Raw genomic sequence first — 19,304 nt, 5'->3', positions numbered from 1 at the left:
TTGCGTGTTGCTCATCCTAGATAGTACATCAGCCCACCTTAGAGAGACAACCCGTAGTACATATCAAAAACAATAAGGTAGTCTCACCTGGCTTTGCTTGGCGGGTCTTGAATCGGAAGGAAAGAGAATATATGGAGTATCAATGGCGAGAACGAAATCAAATACCCCATTTAACATCCATCAATCGGATGAAACATCATAGACAGAATGGTAAAATCCTGAAATTAAATCAAACCACTTAGATCAGTAAATCCTCCAATAAGGAGGACAAGACACCATTAAATATATAAGAATAGCACGGAAGAAATACCAACCTACAAATCATACAACAACACTAATCCCACCAAACATACAAAAAGACTAAAAGCTGATGGTTTAGCCGGGACAGGCTGACTTGGTTTAAAAACATCCTACCGCATTTTAAAATTCCGTTGCTTAGTCCAAGTGACACAGTGAAGACATAAGAGAAATGATAAACAAACTGGAAACTGCAAAGAATATTATGAGACTTCTAAATGTTTCAGACAAAAGTACCTAGACAAGGCCAAAGATTGTTGAAACTACAATTCACTGACATAAGGACCAGTATGAGTGCGAGGTACAAATAAATCCCATCTTCTCCTCTCTTGCATAGGATTAAAGTTTCCAAAACCAACGGTCCCATACTTATCCCAGAAGATAATCACTCTCATGTCATTAGAAGGAAAAAATTTCACTATCAGGATCTTTCCAGGATAAGTCCTGCAATATTGTTTGGCCTCAAAGTCACATGATCCCACAACAAACAGACTCCCATGTTCACTCTTCTCGTTGAACCATCAACCCTTATTAGATCAGAAGAACAAGCGTCAATGCTTTCATGAAATCATCTTTACAAGCACAGCTAGACCCAGCGAAATCTTACGTTAACTAAGGAAAACCCAAATCACAATTTTCACATCAAGTTCTCGCATCACATCTGGTTTAAACACAAAACAGCCACTCGTGGTTCTTTTCAATATCCAAAACTCTATCAGCTTTCTCTGTCAATTTAAACCACCATCGGTGTCTATCAGCAACAACTCTCAAAATGGCATCGATAAGTGTATCTATCAGAACACGACTCACTCATATCAGCATAAGCATCTTTTGAAACTATGGACCACTCACATCAGGAAAAGAGGACTCCTCTAGACTAAAAGACTTTGAATTTTTACTTATCAGAATGAGCCAAAAATGAATCAGATTAAACCCTTAGAATCCGGCGCAATCCTCGATGTTCTTAGAGATCGCCTGTCACAACTGGCGTCTAGGATTGCCTTCTCGTGAGACGACCTTTATATGAGTTAGCTCAAACTCTGCCACCAACAAATAACATTAACGTGCAAGAATGAAATTTTGTGTTTACACATCAAGCACAAACAGAACATAAAGAACTTATTTCACAAAATACCACCTAAATCAAAACACAAACATCAAATATGTAATGTTCCAAAGCCTATTTGATATTTCTTGCTATAATTCATGTTGTTACAAGTTTTAACATTTCAGAATTACAGTCTATTATCTTATCACTGCTAATTCACTCCCAAAACACACCTAAAAATGTCTCCACAAATGATAGTAGTGGTGCAGAAAATAGTTTTTCTTTTATATCTATTTATAGTACCTTAAAATGAAGAAAATGAAGATGGGGTTGTTCTCGACCCAGCTTTGTAAATCGAGCATCTAATTCAATAGAAATAAAAATTTTACATGACAAACTCAAAGCTTATCCTTAATCAATATCACATGATTTCTCTAGAAAAATGATGGCTTAGGGCAAAAAATAGGTTCCTTTTTTTTTTTTTTTGTTCTTAATCCTAAATAACACCCTCAACCCAAAAATGAGTGAGGAAAAGGAAAATTAAGGATGGGTCTAAATAAAAATTAAAAACAAACACAACGCGCATATTATAGAGAAAAAACGACATATAATTTGGCGCTTTCCAGCAGCGAGAGAGCGGAGGCCTTGGAGAGTATTTTAAGAGAAGCAAAAACCTCGTCATTTCGTTTATAGTTGAAGTCGTTCGCCTCTATTCATAGTTGTTCACGACGCCATTTGAAACACAAACTCGAACAGATTCAGAGTGTTTGGGGTTTTGATTAAACGAAGAGTTTTGTTGGGTATCAGTGGCGGTGGCGGTTTTTTATGTTGGTTCAGTGGGCGGGGACAGAACCGGCAAGTGAATAGTTTCAAGGAGCCAACGTGGCTTCGAGCAGTGGTCCCCGTAGAAATATGATCTCAGTTTTGGTCTTGCAAGAGTTTAGAATAAAATATATTAGTGTTAGTAACTTTTAAGTATTAATAATAAAAAAAATTGCCCAATTGTCGACGAATTTTATACTATTAGGTTTTTTCATAAATTAAAAAAATCTTTGTTGTAAACGAAAATAAATTGTATTTTAAGGATGTTAACGATGAGTTCAATTTTTGTTTTTTTTAATCTTTTTTTGAGTAATTTGGATCTATGAAGAAATGACGGAGAAACATCTTGGACTTCACTCATAATAAATTTTAGGGTTGTATTAATTTTGTTCTTTTTTTGGTTTACTGAGTGCTGTCCGACCAACTTATATATTTCTGAGAATTAGTTAAAATACGGTAAGCTGATTTTCGACACAACATTTAACCCAAAAAAAGAAAAAAAAAAAAATTCAAGAAATAAAAAAGTGGTAAAACAAATTAATTTAATAATAGAATATTAGAGTCCTGAGGCCTTTGGTAATTCACATTAAAGGCATTACTTGGATTTTTATTTTCTCCATTTCATGTGTTCTAAACAACCAGCAAACAAATGAATCTCATCCTCTAAATGTTTTCCTAATTAAAATAATATTAAATAAATTTTTGTTTTAAAATAAAATAAAATATAATCTCCAAACAGAAAAAAAAAAAACAAGTACATACAAAGAAAGAACAGAAAAGGATGCAATGACTCAATCCTATTCCATCGTGATTCTTCATCAACTACTTTACACTTTCGCACATTTTCAACTGGTTCTTTCCGGTGATTTCTCGACATTTCTTGGTCCATACGTTTCAATGATCTTCGTTAGCTACTTCTCACTGTTCTAGTGCTAGTGCGATGGTCGAATATCCAACGACACCGTTCAATCACACTATGATCAACGTGCCCTTTGAGGGTGTGGAGCCTCTCAAACTGTAACATCAAGAATTTATGATTAATCTGACGTTTTTAAAGGTGATTATGCCATTGGAGAATGACTTATATAATATATATATATACCGGATTACCTCTGCCAACTTCAGCACGCCTCTTGGCCATGATCAGCAAGTCATTCAAAACAGGTGTGCCTCTCTTTACCTTTACCTTCACAGTCACCGCGTCGGGAGACCGTGCTGGTGCGTGTGCGCCATTGCCCATTGTGCCTCCCTTTATCCCTTGCCAAAGTCTTTCTTGGTTTGTGAAAGCAGTCTAGATTGCACAAAAAAATCGGGTAGTAAAATATATAAAATGTTTTCATAATCAAAAAGAAAGTGTTAGATTGATGCGTTTGTTTTATTGAAGATATTTTCTCGAAGGTGGTTTAGTGTAAAAAAAACCTTGTTCTGGAGCATGGTTATCCCAGGGCCTGCCCTCCAATGCCATAGCGAATGAGGACATTGATGGGTCAAGAGGGCAGATGTGACAATGCTGAACAGCCAGATGACTCCACGCCATCCCCATAAACGCCGTCAACTCTTGCAAAGCCCCAGCTTGCCTATATCTCAGTCGCGATAAGAGTGGCAAGCTGTGTATAGAACAAGCACCAATAAGTTAGAAACTAATATTGATTCAAGCATTGTCTTGTGCAAGTGAAATTTTTACATGAAATTTACCCTACCAATTGGCTACAAGGAAGCAGTAAGTAATAAGCATGAAACCAGGGCGCTCCAGGAAGGACCAGCTCCGTGACCTTGTTACAAAGATAAGTGCTTGAACTGATGATCGCTCACTTGGAGATCAGAAGCTGATGCAAGCTGATCGTTTGTCAAGTCGGTTTCACTCCAAAGTTTTTCGCAATTTTTAAGCTTATATTAGCTTCACTTTTGAATCTGGGTTCCAAAACTGGAGACTAGCCGACCCTACAGTCGTCGAACTCACAAAAACCTGTGGGAGCAAACCTATGTTTTGACCTTTGACTTAGTTATTACAGAGAAGAGTTGGTGTCATGGACAAGCCAGAAGAAGATTGCACAGTCCAAAAGAGCCTAGTAGGTCCGAGGACGACTACCCAGTGGCAAAGATCTTCCGTGAGCTTCCATGGTCAGGCATGGAGAGATGGCTGCTCACTCTATCCTTGCGAGGTGTAAGGATGGTACCATCTGAGTACCGGCAATAATCATAAACCATGAATGGAGGGAAGTCGAAACTTCCAGATGGAGCGCGAGCAAGAATCCCAACACAACTCGGATGGAATGAAATGCATTATGTGTAGTGCTCGATCTTTGGGAAAATGGCTCTGCTTGTCAAATACACCACTGATGATCACACTCAACCGGGCTCAGTTAACACAATGTCTGAGGCAACTCATGCAGCATCGGTCGCACTCCGCGGATCTCAAGGCCCGATGTCTGCTTCTTCAGAAGCTGGGGCTCATCGACACCATTCCTGTCATACCCAAATGTGTTTCCTTTGTAGCTTATTGAACAATCTCATACTTGTGTGTCTTATAAATTAAAGCACTCCAAAGAGATATGAATCGTGTGTTAGTTGATGAAAATGAAACATTACAACGGGGAAGACTCCAGCAAATCCTCAGCTATCTCAATGCTATCAACTATGAAAGGGTATGGAACAGAAATGTGACTTAATCCTGCTCGACCAGAGACAGACGGATGACGGGGTACATATTTGGCCAATCCCAAGTCGAAGACCGCGTTTCTTTGCAAATAGCGAGGTGATCACCGGTGTCCTCTTAACATTGAGGGGGGGGGGGGCACCCGGTCAAGAGACGGGGATAGTCTCTGGCACTGTCATGCCTTGGGGGTCAAAGAGCAGCATAACCGAGACCGACAAAACTCCACATGGACTCCAGGACTTTCCTTGGTATTCTCTGGACCTGTTGCAAAGAGAGAGCATATGGCCCAATTCAAAGTTAGGAATTCATAAGTCAGTGTAGAATCATCATGAACAGTACTGCCATATTAGGAAGGAAAATTCACCGTGTCTGGCAACTCCCAAGGAAGAACGCAGACACGCGTTCAGCAAAATTGGCAATGAATAACTATGAGCACTTTTTCAAAGTCCACACACGGAGTAACAGAATCAATGAATTGTTAAGGAGCACCCTGCTGCTTCGTTAACAGTCCCATGGTTGTAATGTTAGGTGATTGCAGTGAGCGTGTCCAGCTGGATTGAAGGTAAGAAATGACACTCAGTGATTCCAGCATCTCGCCTACAATACGAAAACAATAACTTATTCACTGAGTTGAGAAATCTACACACAACCAATGTATGAGATGGATAGTGGTATATACCTCTGGGGAGTGCACTCAACATTCAAACAATTGAAGCATCAATAGCATGCTGATTTCAGTCCTGAAGCCACTTGCTCATTAACCAACAAGGCCATCTTTGCGGGGTCCTTTTACAAACACTGAAAATTGTAGATATACACACCATTATTATAAGGACGTCAAATTTTTTTTTTTTTTTATCCATGGCATTGGCTTCAGACACAACTCAATAATGGAGCTTTGATCTACTGTAAGCCCTGGTGAGGGTGAGAGTTCCCGTCTTGTCACTGCGAGAGAACATCATTCCAGCCATTCTTCAAGGCAGTCATCTCTTGTGATAGCACCTGCTGTGCACCTATTGATCCAATAGCCATTGTCACTGACAATACTGTTGGCATGGCAATTGGGATACCTCCAAAACGAAGTACCAATAGCTTGTCCAATACCATCTCTGGAACTCCGGCGCTGGATGGATACCTCAACGAGGATCTCAAGAACAACCCACTGCAATCGAGCAGAATACAGAAGTTAACAAGTGCTGTCAACAATGGGAAATCAAATGAACAAAAACAATGAGTTAACACTCAATTCATATGTGAGAATTTTTATCATCAGTAATGAGAAAAAGTCACAAATGAAGGCCAGCTTTACCTTTTGGAAGTGGCCAGTGGCAACATTCGTTAGTGTTATCGACAAGGTGAGCAGCTTGCCAAGAAGGTTGGAATGGACACCAGTTAGTAGCAATTACAACAGCCATCAATTTAACCTTGCTTGCAGTTGAACGGAGAAAACCTATCACCAGGGATCCTGTAAACGGGAGGGACTCACCAGTGAGGGCAGCCTGATCAATCTTCAGTGGATCTCCCTCCAAAAGACGAGCATCAGCCGGTACAATATCTCCCAACTTGATACTAATTATATCTCCTGGTACCAAAATCTCGGACTTTGTCTCTCCTTTCCATCTCAACACCTGCAATACAAAAAGTTATACGTTATTCTCAAAGCAGGACGTTTGCAAGGTCAGGAAATATTTCTGGCTCACAAAAATGCGAAGTTAAAGCAGAATTACTTAGTTTTAGGGGCAAGACCAGCCATCAAAGCAGCTGCAGCATTACCAGCATGTTTTCTTCAATATAAAACTAATAGTAGAGTTGATAATCAACAAAGAAACAATACCAATGAGTCAGGCCAATCCGGCGGCTTGCCACCTCCATTGGCTAAAACATGGCCATGATTAGCAGCAGCTTCCATAACCCATGAGTAAAGGATTCCACTAAAACCTAAAAAACTTGAGAAATTTACTCTCCTTTTTCCTCAAGCTTATTCATACCAAAATATTTGAAGCCTTTTTTCTCCTCTTTTGTGTAACCCTTTTTCTGTACATTTTAGCTGCGCCAAAAACTTCTTCCATAGGAAACTTTCTCCTGCACAAACACAAAAAAAAAAACAGTGATCAAACACAACTCATGAACAAAAAAATTAAGCAACAAAGGGTAATCAAAGTTTACTTACAGATAAACATTTCTTTCTTAATTTCTTCTAATGATATATCGGCCATGCTGAATGCAAGTTTATTACAAAAAAGAGGAGAGGGAAGGAAAATAAATAAAAAAATTGCTAATTAATGAAGAAAAGAAGAAGCTTTGATCAGATCACAAAACCGCCCTTTATTGATTCTTTTTCTTCAACTATCTAATTTATTCAAGTTATTCTAATAAGGCCTCCTCTTCACCATACCCTATTTTATAGAAAAAGAGAGAAAGAGGAAGAACGAGATATTGTTTATTGAAACCAATATTACCAGTGAGGACAGTAACCTTCCTTCAATTCTGATTAGTTTTATAGCTGATTTTTTTTGTAGGAAAATTAGAGGGAAAAGAGTGGTGAATTCGGGAGATGGTTGGTTTTGCTTCCAAAAATGTCTTCCGGATTTTGCTTCAAATTTTGAAATAGGCTCAATATTTGGATCGGATCTTCTCTGTTCAAATTTGGTTAGTGTGTTGAATCATTTCTGTCAAAAATTTGTCGTTAAACTCTCCCCCCGCAATATCAAAACTATATCATATACTAAAAAGATATTCCAATTCTGTACTTATAGTCTAATTAACTTATCTTATAATAATTTAACTTAATGAAATCAGACCCCTTTGCTATGGAAGCTTCATACTGAAAGTGAGATGGTGATAAACTGGTGCATAAAAAGGATGTCGAGTGGTAGCCAGGGATATGTTCTCAGTTAAAAAACTGCACTCGATCAAGTGACATTACATACTATACACAAACCATGGGGGGAGAAGATCTATCTTTATTTCAGGAGTTTCCAGTCAATAGTAACAACAGCCATATGTGCTTCGCTAGAATATCCCATCTCACTGAAACTACCCAATCTACTAGTGAGTGATATTGTCATTAGGAAAACCCGCCAGCAGTCACCCTTATTGCACGACCACAATCTCTAGAAACCTAAAATTAACGATGTACATTAAGAGTTCTTATCTTTCCATCCGGCCATTCAGGGGGTGGTTCACATTCTACCACGTTATGCACAAAATAAGCAAATTAAAGATGTTTATGTACATATAACATCATTTGGATGATGAAATAATTAAGATTATAGAGAGTGGCAATTATTATGATTATTATTAAAGTATTGGAGGAAATTAATATGAAGTATAAAAACAATTCATATTTCCAATATTGACTTCACTTAAATTTTGCAAGTTTACACCCAAAGAGAAGACTGAGATTTGTTATTTGGACAGCAATATTATACTTGGGCAGCCAGAATTGTCTCCGGATTTTGCTTAAAATGGTTGGAACTAGGCTTCTCCTTGGCCTCCTTTTGTAAATTTGGATTTGAGTGGGCAAAATTTTAGCCATTAAACTCTCATCGTTGTATCGGAAACTACCATATAGAATTGAATCATATAATTAAATGTCTACTTAACCTAAGTTATAATGTATTTAACATTGATGAAACTTGAATTCTTACCAAAGTTGCCATGTATACATCTTTTATTAGAGTTAAATGGTGCGGATGTCCAAATTGAAAATGCTAAAGACGTAAGATCACCAATTCATTCAACCCTTCGTAGGGAAAACTGACCCGTGGAATGTACAAGTAGGGTTGCAAACGAACCAAGTTATTCTAAAAGTTTGATGTTCGTTCGATCATAGATCGATTCAACTTGATAACAAATTGTTTGCGAACAGTTCGATGTTCGTTCGATAATGTGTCGATACGAGTTCAAACATGAGTTGTTCGTTGATTATGTTTACGAACATACTGCGTCGAGTAATCCATCCATTCACGAACATCCTGTGGCTTATGTTCGAAAACATGATATATATATTATATATTTATATGGTGTTAAATTTATCAAGGATTTTTGTGGCTTAGTGTAAAAATGCAATTCTTTTGACTTAAGGTCCTTAGTACAAGTTGCATAATATCATATTTGTATTTTTTCATTTTATATGATTTTGGTTTAATCTGGAATGAATTTTTGGTCAATGGAATCAATAACAAATATTATGATGTTTTTATTTTTTATATATATAATGTGTTGGATTTTTTTTTTCAAATGTCTTCAATAATTAATATATAAGTATATACATTTAATTAATAATTTAATAAATATTATATAACATGAAAAATTTATAACATAATAATATATAACAAAGTGATCTATAAAATAACAAATCTAATAACATAAAACTGCAATTTTTCTACATGTAATCGATAATAAATATTATGAGAGAGCATTTCAATTAATAAATAATAAATATGCCTCCTTGATCCTCATGAACAAACTCAATGGTTTGTAAGTTTATAATATGCTCTTCGAAAATAAGCTGACCTGATATGCCTTTTTAAATTGGACAATCGTTCATTACATCAACTCACCATCCATGATAGGTCAAACAATCAGTTAACACACATTAATCTGTGTAAACCACACATGATGCACCTTGATTGACCGACACATTATAAACCAGACAATGATCTGCTTTGATCGGCCGGAGCATTAATCCCATAGACCAGACATGAGCCCATACATACAAATATGACAGACGAGATTGGTAGTTAGAACATAAACAAGGTATAAGGAAGTGTTCCATTCAAGTGAAAACATAACGAGCCATAAGTGCATTTACAGTCTATCATTATCTAATCTAAATCTCAACAAAGTAAAATTTAAACAAAAGAGTAAGTAATGCAAGCAAGCATGTATCTCTAAGCGTAATATTGTTATGATATGGTGATATTGGAACACAAAAAGGATATCACCAGTAGCCATGGGTTAGGTCTTAGTATAATTGCCCAAAACCGATTCGATCAAAATACACTTACATAACATACACAAACCATGGGGAGAAGATCTAGTTTTATTTCAGGAATTTCCAAGTCAATACTCAATACACAAACATGGGGAGAAGACTAGTTTACTTCAGGATTTCCAGTCAAAACTCAATAGTTACAACTTACAAACGTCATATGTGCTTAGATGAATATGCTTAAACATGAAATCAAAATGGTTTTTCAAACACCTGTTGTATTCCATTGTTAATCAATATCTCCCTTCCTTCCCTGCAAAAGTTAGGCATAAACAATTCAACAAGAAAATGACTACCTTACATCTATCTGGATAGATTTCACAGCTCCCTTTATATCACTAATTGAAGATATGCAGAATTCTGGTGATAAGGACACTGTCTTACATCTACAACCCCAAATAAACAGACTCCTCTCAAGAATGAATTTTTCATCTTCACATAGCAACTAAAATTACATTAAACTCTTCGACCAAACTTCACAAATTATCTTCTACATGTTCAGTCTCCGTGATCCTCATGAACAAACTTCAATTGTTTTTCATGAATAACCTAGTCAACCATAGATAATATATATAAAAAAACAAACCTTATGCCGGATTCTAATGCACTGTGGCCACTCAAGTACAATCAGCGTAACTCTCCTTTAATTATACTCACGCTAATAACTTCTGACCCATAACAGGTTCGGTTCTTATGCAGAAAAATGTAGTAATGCTAATCTACAACCCTTTTACTCATTTTCTACTCATATGTTAATCTCCCTTTTTACTCCCTCTCTCTCTCTTGATACCCCACCTACCAATGAGTGAGGTAAGAGAGGAAATGAGTAAAAGGGTGGAGTAAGAGTAGCACATTACTCCAGGGAAAAAATACCACAATTCCTATGCAACAAAGATGATGGTTACCAGAGGAAGACATGCATCAATTCAAAACCATAAAATCCATTAAAAAACTACCTTACTTTGAGTAATAAATCAACCACACCCATCACATAAGAGAAAAGAAATAAACATTGAACACATTCCGATAACAAATGATTAAGAGAGGGCATTAGAAAAAGCAACTTGAACATCTCACATGAGACAGTAGATTAGTTAAGGTCAAAAGCCAAACTCGAAAAAAAAAAAATACAATAAATCTCAAAAGATTAATCTCTCAGTAGCTCCAAAAAATAAAACAAACTCAGTCTGCAATTAAAACTAATAAGACTTAACAAAATCAAATGCTTAAAATAAATCATCATTTAGAACCCCTAGTTTGGTACGGCGCCAGTGCCCTACGCTTCGCATTATACACTGCAACAAAAACAAACAAAACACAACCCATTCAACTAAAATGCTGTCAACTCCAAAACAAAACAAACAAACGCATCAATTAAAATGCTTTCAACTCACAAAACTCAAAAAAGAAAAAAAAAAATGAAAAAATGCTGAGAAATAATAATACTGATAGTGTTGTTGTGACGACATACGGATCACAGTGAGGGATGGGCCTGTTCTGTCTCATCTTCTTCGCCAGCTTTCTTTGATGATGAACGTCTTGTGTGACGGCTACCACATAAAAACTCAAGTCAAACAACTTCATTTGTGAAAAATATAATATTATATATAATTATATATAATAAAAAACTAGAGCTTAGGATGGCAAAAAACTACATACTAAAGAACTAAAACGGTTTTACCCATTTTCCCTTGTGGAGCTTCCGGGAGACCCGAGGTTGACGAAGCTGAAGCTGCTGCTGATGGCGAAAAATAAAAACCCTAGTTCGAGACGGTGAGGTCAGTTTTATATAGTACAGTCATTTCAGCGTAAGCAATGAGTTGGGCTTGTGTTATAATATGGGCCTTTTTGGTAGGATTATTAGAGAGCCTTTTTGATGACAGTTGGGCCGTAATTCTCTTGGCCTTGGAATCATATGGACCAATATGTTGAGGTCATCTAAGATCAAAAGTCAATGCTAACATAAGTTTACTCTAGCCACCCTGCGTGGGCGGATGGGACGATAAAAACTTTTGGGTATATTATTCAAGAGATCTTGAAGAAATCAGTAGTTAATAGGGGTGGTCACTGAAGGGTTTACCTGGTTATTAACTTCGAGACCCTATAAGGGACTAATCAAGGTACATGCAAATGGCCTAAATACACCAGGTCACCAAAAAAAAAAAAAAAAAAGTTTACTCTATAGTGGATCAAAGACTGACCAAATCAATATTATGAGATGCATTTATCTATATGTTACCTTTTTCGGATTTATCTTTAATTTTCTTATATTTTATAAAATATCAATAATATTTTAGGATTTGGTTTTATATTATACTTTTTCTTAGTATTACTTTCATCATAGTTTAAAGTTTATCCTTACCCTTATTATTATGCAATTGCAAAATCGGGAAAAAAAGTTTGAAGGGGCTAAACATATTTAACGAATCAGGGAAATCAAAGTATAGAAGTTTATTTAGAAAAAAAAAAAAAATTGCATTTAATGGGAATAGATGATTGAGTTTAGGAAATAAAGGCCAAAGTTAGAAATAATTAAAAAAATATGAAAAAAATATTTTTACATACAAAAACTTTTGTAAACCCAACGCCGGCTAAAAGCTTAAGGGGGCAGTCCGACACTTTTATCATATCCAAATAATAACTCATGTTAAGTTACCACTTGACATAACCTTAAAAGCTTAAGTTAGTCAACTAGGAATATTAATTAATATGTAAGTCTAATGTTAGAAAATCCTAACAGTAATTATGATTTAGTTTGATAAAACTGGATAAACACATAATCCAATGAGATATCATAATGGGTTTGTATGATCATTCCAGAATTTGTCTGATACACTTTATTTTATATAATCTAGGTTGATGACAAGTGTGGGTTTGAGCCTGTAATAGGTTTTAAAGTTTATTGGACCTTTAATGAAAAGACCCAATAAATTAATATAAATTGGCTAGGTCATCTTTTTAAAATGCGATTATAAACTGAATCCCATTTGGAAGTCGAGATTCTGGAGCGAATTCAAGAAATTCAGAAACCATAACAGAATCAGGTTTTTCTAATATTTAATCTTTAAGTTTAGTATTCTATAATCAATATGCAGATCTTGTAATTAATTGTTAGAATCGAGTGAAATTCATGTTAGAATTCCTACAAATAACTTATATTAGAGGTTGGTACAATACTTAAAAATGAATAAAAAATATCGTATGATTCAAAAATAACAAAATGAACGAAATGAATTTAGCCATAAAGAAGCTGGAAATTTGTCCAAGGAGCACTTCAATTATTTACGTAACAATTTCAGGAATTGTAGCTAGATGAATTGAAGAGGTTTTTGGCACAATAATGTGCTCCTCGGAGAGTGGCTTTGAAATAAAGTAATAAAACTATGGACAGGTAGGTTGGTTGGAATTAGTCTACTGTTGTATTGTTAGAGGTCCTGTTTGATTATTTATTATTAAGGGCAGGTTTTGTTTTATCTATGTGGTGAATAATTTTGAACAGTGTTTTTGTTGTTTTTGAGTCATTTATGTGAGGAACCATTTTTATATAATTGTAGTTGTTGGTTAAATTTAATAATAAATATTGTTTTCAATTGAATCATTGGGAACAATTGTGTTAATTATTTTGTTGAATTTCTTAGAATTGTAATTGTTGTTGATCATTCCTTTTTAAATTATGATTTGAAACTGTATGATCAATTGTAAGGCAGAATTATCAACAATTATTTTATTACTATTGACTAATTTATGTGGCGAACAATTTTCTTTTTATTTCAGTTGTTGCTGAACATTTGCATTAACTTAAATCTGCGCCGGGGTTTTAGGTAAAAAGGAAATATGATTTTTATCTTAATACCGTCTATTAACCTATTATCCAGAAATTCTGTTTCGGATAATTGAACACCATTATAGGTGTATTTAACATGGATTTCTTTTTTCCAATCCTTTAAATCTTGGGACCACTCGGGCAATTCAAATAATAGTATGACAACGAGATTTTTAGTTATTACCAATGAAGGTAATATAATATATTTTCTGAAAATCGATTGAGTTAATAATAAAAACCCTCTTATTGCTTGAGAAATTAAAAAGCCATCCCAGGTTTCTGCTATTTTCATTGGTACTTTTCTTTTCTTTTGCGTTCTTCTTTTTTATCTTTTTTTTTTTTTTTTTTTTTTTNTTACAATTTCATTGATAAAACTCAGATTTTTCTCATTACAACCTTACTGTTCAGAATCAAAGTTTACATTTTCTCTTGTAGTTCGCATTCTTCGTGGGATCGACACCTCAGCTATACACAATAATCGTGTGTTAGTTTGAGCGTAATCACCGAGTATATGCTTTAATAAGAATCACACAAGAGTCGATTGATACAATAGAAACCTCTGGTAAAATGCCCGCCTATAACCCAACCGATAAAGTACATTACATAGTCCGTTTTAGGGATGGCGACTTACCCGTTCAGTGACTTTGGCACTAGATGTTCCCAAAATTGGTACTATTGGGTCCAGTGAAGTCAATAATAGATGCCTGTTGGCATTCCAACCTTCCTTCTCCTTTCAGGACCTATCCAAAAGAGAATCCAGTACTTCTTCATCTTGGTTGTGAATATCTAAATAGGGTAAGCTACCCCATGGATATCTTTCTTTTGGAACAAACGAATTTGAATTAGGCTCGGTCAACTGGAATGTGTATTATCCATGTAAGGGATCTTCCAATTGAGAAGATCCATCGACTTGAGAAGTTCCGGGAGTTATGAAGGAAACTTCGAGTTCATATGCGTCATGGGTTGAGAACGAGAATTGAACTCTATGAGATAGAATCTCCCGCTGTTCCTCAATAGCTTAATGGTAGAGCAGTCAGTTGTGAACTGCCTGGTCGTAGGTTTGAATCCTACTTGGGGAGATTTTTTTCTATTTTTCAATATCATCTCTTATTCATATTATTATTTAATTTCTTTTCATTTTAATTATTTATTATTTTATCATAAATTCATAATGGATTCCCGAAATGATGCATTCAGAGGATCATCCCCAAATGAGTTTTACGTTCCATCCACTGAAGAAATGGAAGGGTTCAATCCATTTTCACCATTTCCTCTAGAGGCAGCAGCTGCAATTCCACAACCAAATTCGGTAGGGACGAGGTGTAGCCAAACACATGCGAGCTACGAGTCAACGGGCACGGGCATGGCCCAACCCCCTCGACTGTCAAAGAGGGTCATGTTCGATGTATGGTGACATTTCACCAAATCAAAACGGCCAAAGACAAATGGGGAGGGGGAAGAATCGTGTGGGATATGTAATTTATGTGGAACCATTATTGGTGCTGAGAAGGGGACTTCGACGATGCGACGACACGTGGAAAAGAAGCACCCCTAAATAATGCAGTTGCCAGATACATCTTCAAACGGATCAGGTAGACAAATTCAAACTCAACTTAGTTTTATTCCACAATCCTCAACTCTCTCAACATGGCAATACAATGCACATGTTGCACGAGAGGAAATATCAAGATTCATAGTTGTTACAGACTCTCCCATTTGTTTATCTGAAAATCCTTATTTTATTCACATGTTTAAAACTGCATTTTGTCCAGCATATACCCCTGTTAGTAGAAGTACAAGTAGAAGAGATATACTAAAACTTTATAACAAAATAAATAATAAACTTAAAAACGAATTTCAAAATTTTAGGAATATATCTATTGCACTTACATCGGACATATGGGCTTGTAGATCAAAAACCGATTTTTTAACTGTCACAGTACATTTCTTAGATCATAATTAGGGTTTACAACAAAAATTGATGGGTTTTAAACCATTATATGAAAAACATAGTGCTGAACTATTTATTTTACAATTCTTAAAGTTTTGCAAGAATATGTATTAACTGATAGAGTTGTAGCGCTAACGCTTGATAATGCAGCTGCTAACATCGCGATAATCTTTTTATTTGAAAAGAGATTGGATCCGCATGGTGAAGGCAAATTTTTTCACTAGAGATGTGCTTGCCATATCATCAATTTGATAGTTAAAGCATGTTTAGATGCTATACATTTGAAGATGGAGAGGGTGCATGCGGCTATCAGATTTATCGTCGGTGGTAGCAATAAAAGATGGCAAGACTACGTCAAATATTGTAAGCAAGAGGACCCACTGGTTCAACCTTTGAAGTTATGTACGGACATGCCTATCCGTTGGAACTCCACCTACTTGATGTTGGAAAAAGCTTTGCCAACCGCGAAACAAATTACAAATTTCGTCAACCGGAAGCACTATCCAGAGGAAGTTGTTAGCTATGATGATTGGACGGTTTGTGAACTTTTTTATTCATTTCTTCAAATTTTTTATGATGCCACTAATACATTAAGTGGTATTTATTATCCGACTACTAATTTAGTGTTAGATATTTTACTTCAAATTGCTAAAAATTTTGCTAAATATAGATATAATAACGTTTTAAGGGAAATTGTTTTAAAGATGGAAGAAAAATATGAGAAATATTGGTTAGATATTCCATTCTTATATGGATTAGGCCTTGTTCTAGATCCTAGGTTTAAATTACGCATAGTTAACTATATAATTACTGAGTTAGGCTAGCATTTAGGATATGATTATACGTCTTATTTGACTAACTTTAAACAAAAATTGGATAGCTTTTTTTCTTTATATGAGAACAGGTACAATGGAAGTGGAAGTGGAACGTTCAGGAGAGAGGATCAGGACCTTGATGCAGCCCTCCGTCAAGGATCGAGCAAGTGGACGTATGTGGAACGTGGCTGAAGTAGCAGCTCCAACTCGTACATACATGGACCAAATAAGCTGAATCGCTACCTACAAGGGAACCTATCCTTTATGACGATGAAGGAGCAACATGACATGGATATTCTTCAATGGTGGAACCAACATAAAAGTCGATTCCCCATTGAACCCCAAATGGCACGTGACATTTTATCTGTGTCGGTTTCTACAATTGCATCCGAGTCAACATTTTCAACGAGTGGTCGGATTGTTGAAGACAAAAGATGTTCTTTAACCGATGAGATGATTGAAGTGATATCGTGTTTACGAGATTAGACTCATGCAGAAAGAAGACTACAATAACACCTTGAAGATCCCAACTACTCGAATTCTTTAGGAATACAGATTTGAATGATGTAAATATTGTTGACGATGAAGATGAATAATTTAAATAAAAAAAATTATTTAATTGTTTATTTGTGAAGCGTCAATGTGTGAAATGTGAATATTACATTTATGTTAAAAATTAAAATTAACTATTTATTAATTTGTTATTTTCTAAAATTAATTAAATTTTTAGAAACTTACTAATCTACCCCTGAAAAATACTAAAAACCCCTTATAAAAATTTATTTTGCCCCTAAAATATAAAAAAAGATCGGGGGGGGGAAGAAATTATCCAAGCCCATAGGACTGGTCCTGGGCCCATAGGACCAGTCCTAGGGAACGGTCTAGGTCCTAATATTGCTCACGGACGACTGGTCTCATTTGTGACCAGTCCCAAATGGGCCCAAGCTTGGGATTGGTCCTTGACCAGCTCTAGTTTCGAAATTGTGAGCCCAACACCTAGCCCGTTAAATTCTATTAATAAAAATTTGTCAAATATTGAAATGACATTTTTACCCTCAAGTTACAATTTTATAATCACCCAAAACTCATTATTTTCACATTCATCAAACAATATTTACAATATTTTGCTATTATCCAATAAACTTTATAAACATTTCTTATTTAATTCTTTAACCTCACCCAACTTTTCATCAAATCATGCCCTTTTTTCATCTAATCACCACATCCAGAGAAGAAGCTGAGAGCAAAGGAAGAAAGAAAGAAGGAAGAAGAAAGAGAAAACGAGGAAGAAAAAAAAAAAAAAAAGAGGATGGGGGAGGAATTATAAAATTTCAAAAAATTGGGTAAAAGAAAATTAAAAAGTTTTAAGTACCCTTGAAAACATTTGAAAATATCAATATAACCTTCAAAACGGTTATAACTTCAACGGAAAAACTTAAGAATGGCAAGCCTTGTAGTTAGAATTTAGTTTAGATACTTGCATTTATTTTTGGCAAACTTCATTAGCACATCTGGTTTCTAATTTTGTTGTGAATGCACAGGGCCTCTGCTTTTGAATTTAAACAGAGACATATCAGGGGAACTTTCCGGGGAACTTGGAAATGAAAAAAATTCAGTCTGAGGAAATGTCAAAAGAAGTCAACAATCTGTTGTGAAATTCGAGGAGTTGGGCTAATTAGAGAACAGTCAAAATTATTTGGTATCTCAATTGTTCGCAAAATCATGAGATAATCTTAAACATCAATACTAGACTTACAAAGTTGGAACCCTAATTAATATGATTTATTTTTCTATAGTTATATCAACAACCGTTATAATTGTGATTCCAACTTTGTATACATAACATAATTATTGAAAAAAAGAAATTCTTTATGTTCAAACTTTTTATACAAACTCTCTCATCATAAGCTTGAGTTTATTTCTCCCAAATTCAAAACCAAACTCAGTTTATAGGTCAGTTATGGCTCTGACCATGTCCAATATTCAGTATAAAATTAGAATTTTAAAGAAAAAAATGTGCCAATAAAGCTGTAAACAAGAACCATTAATTAGCGGGTTATTTACACGTTCATCCTTCAGGTTTAGAGTATATTAAATTTATTCAGTGGATCAATGGTTCAGAACTCGTGGCAAATAAAGCACTATTATGTTGGTAATGATTATCTAAACAACAAAGTTTTTGACAATATGCATACTAAACAAATACACCAAACAATCACTTACATGATGAATAATGTTATGCCTAAAAAATCATACTAATGTCAGCTCTATCTAAAAGACAAAGTGTATTAGTTGTCAAGCTTATATCTCTTTAAAGATATTTTATACCAGTCCTGTCTTATTTTAAGATAAGGATGAATGAGAGCTCTCCATGTGTTAAGACAACTTGCAAAAATACTTATTACATTGACCTCAAAGGTGTATAAATGGGCATCTCTCTTCATGAAAAAAGAGAGGCTAAGCATATGAGAGTTAGACAAATGAGAGCTTATTTTTTATAAATAAAATATTTCTCTTTGTATGTCTTAGGGTAATATCATAGAAATAGTCAGAGAATAACAAAATAATAGTAGATGTAGGATTTGCTTTAAGCATCCGAGCTACTTTAAAAATTTCTCTTGCCAATCTATTATTTATGTTTCTGCAAACATATATAATCTCGGCACTATAAACATTTTTGCATTTTTTATTTTCATGTAATTTTTAAGTCAGCTTAACACTTTATACATACGAATAATTGGTGTCAAAATTAAGCATCAACAAATATATGAAAGTACTCCTTGGATTTCTTCAAATTTGTCTTTCAAATACGTGATCCTTTTCTGATGATCAACATTTTAATGAGATATTAGGATACAATTAACCAAAAAAAAAAAAAAATGTTTAAAATTAATAT

General features: G+C 35.1%; 1 non-coding gene and 1 pseudogene across 1 annotated transcript; one reads left to right on the top strand and one right to left on the bottom strand.

Moving 5' to 3' along the window:
* Nucleotides 1-5,301: 5,301 nt before the first annotated feature.
* LOC116132998 lies at nt 5,302-7,039 on the bottom strand (annotated as a pseudogene).
* Nucleotides 7,040-14,649: 7,610 nt separating this feature from the next.
* TRNAH-GUG lies at nt 14,650-14,721 on the top strand. Its single transcript has one exon. It is a non-coding gene; the product is annotated as a tRNA-His (tRNA).
* The last annotated feature ends 4,583 nt before the right edge of the window (nt 14,722-19,304 follow it).

The sequence above is a fragment of the Pistacia vera genome, unplaced genomic scaffold, assembly GCF_008641045.1.
Source record: "Pistacia vera cultivar Batoury unplaced genomic scaffold, PisVer_v2 Contig265, whole genome shotgun sequence".
Classification (NCBI taxonomy): domain Eukaryota; kingdom Viridiplantae; phylum Streptophyta; class Magnoliopsida; order Sapindales; family Anacardiaceae; genus Pistacia; species Pistacia vera.
Note: the sequence above shows the minus strand (reverse complement) of the source record. Positions and strands in the feature narration are given on the sequence as shown.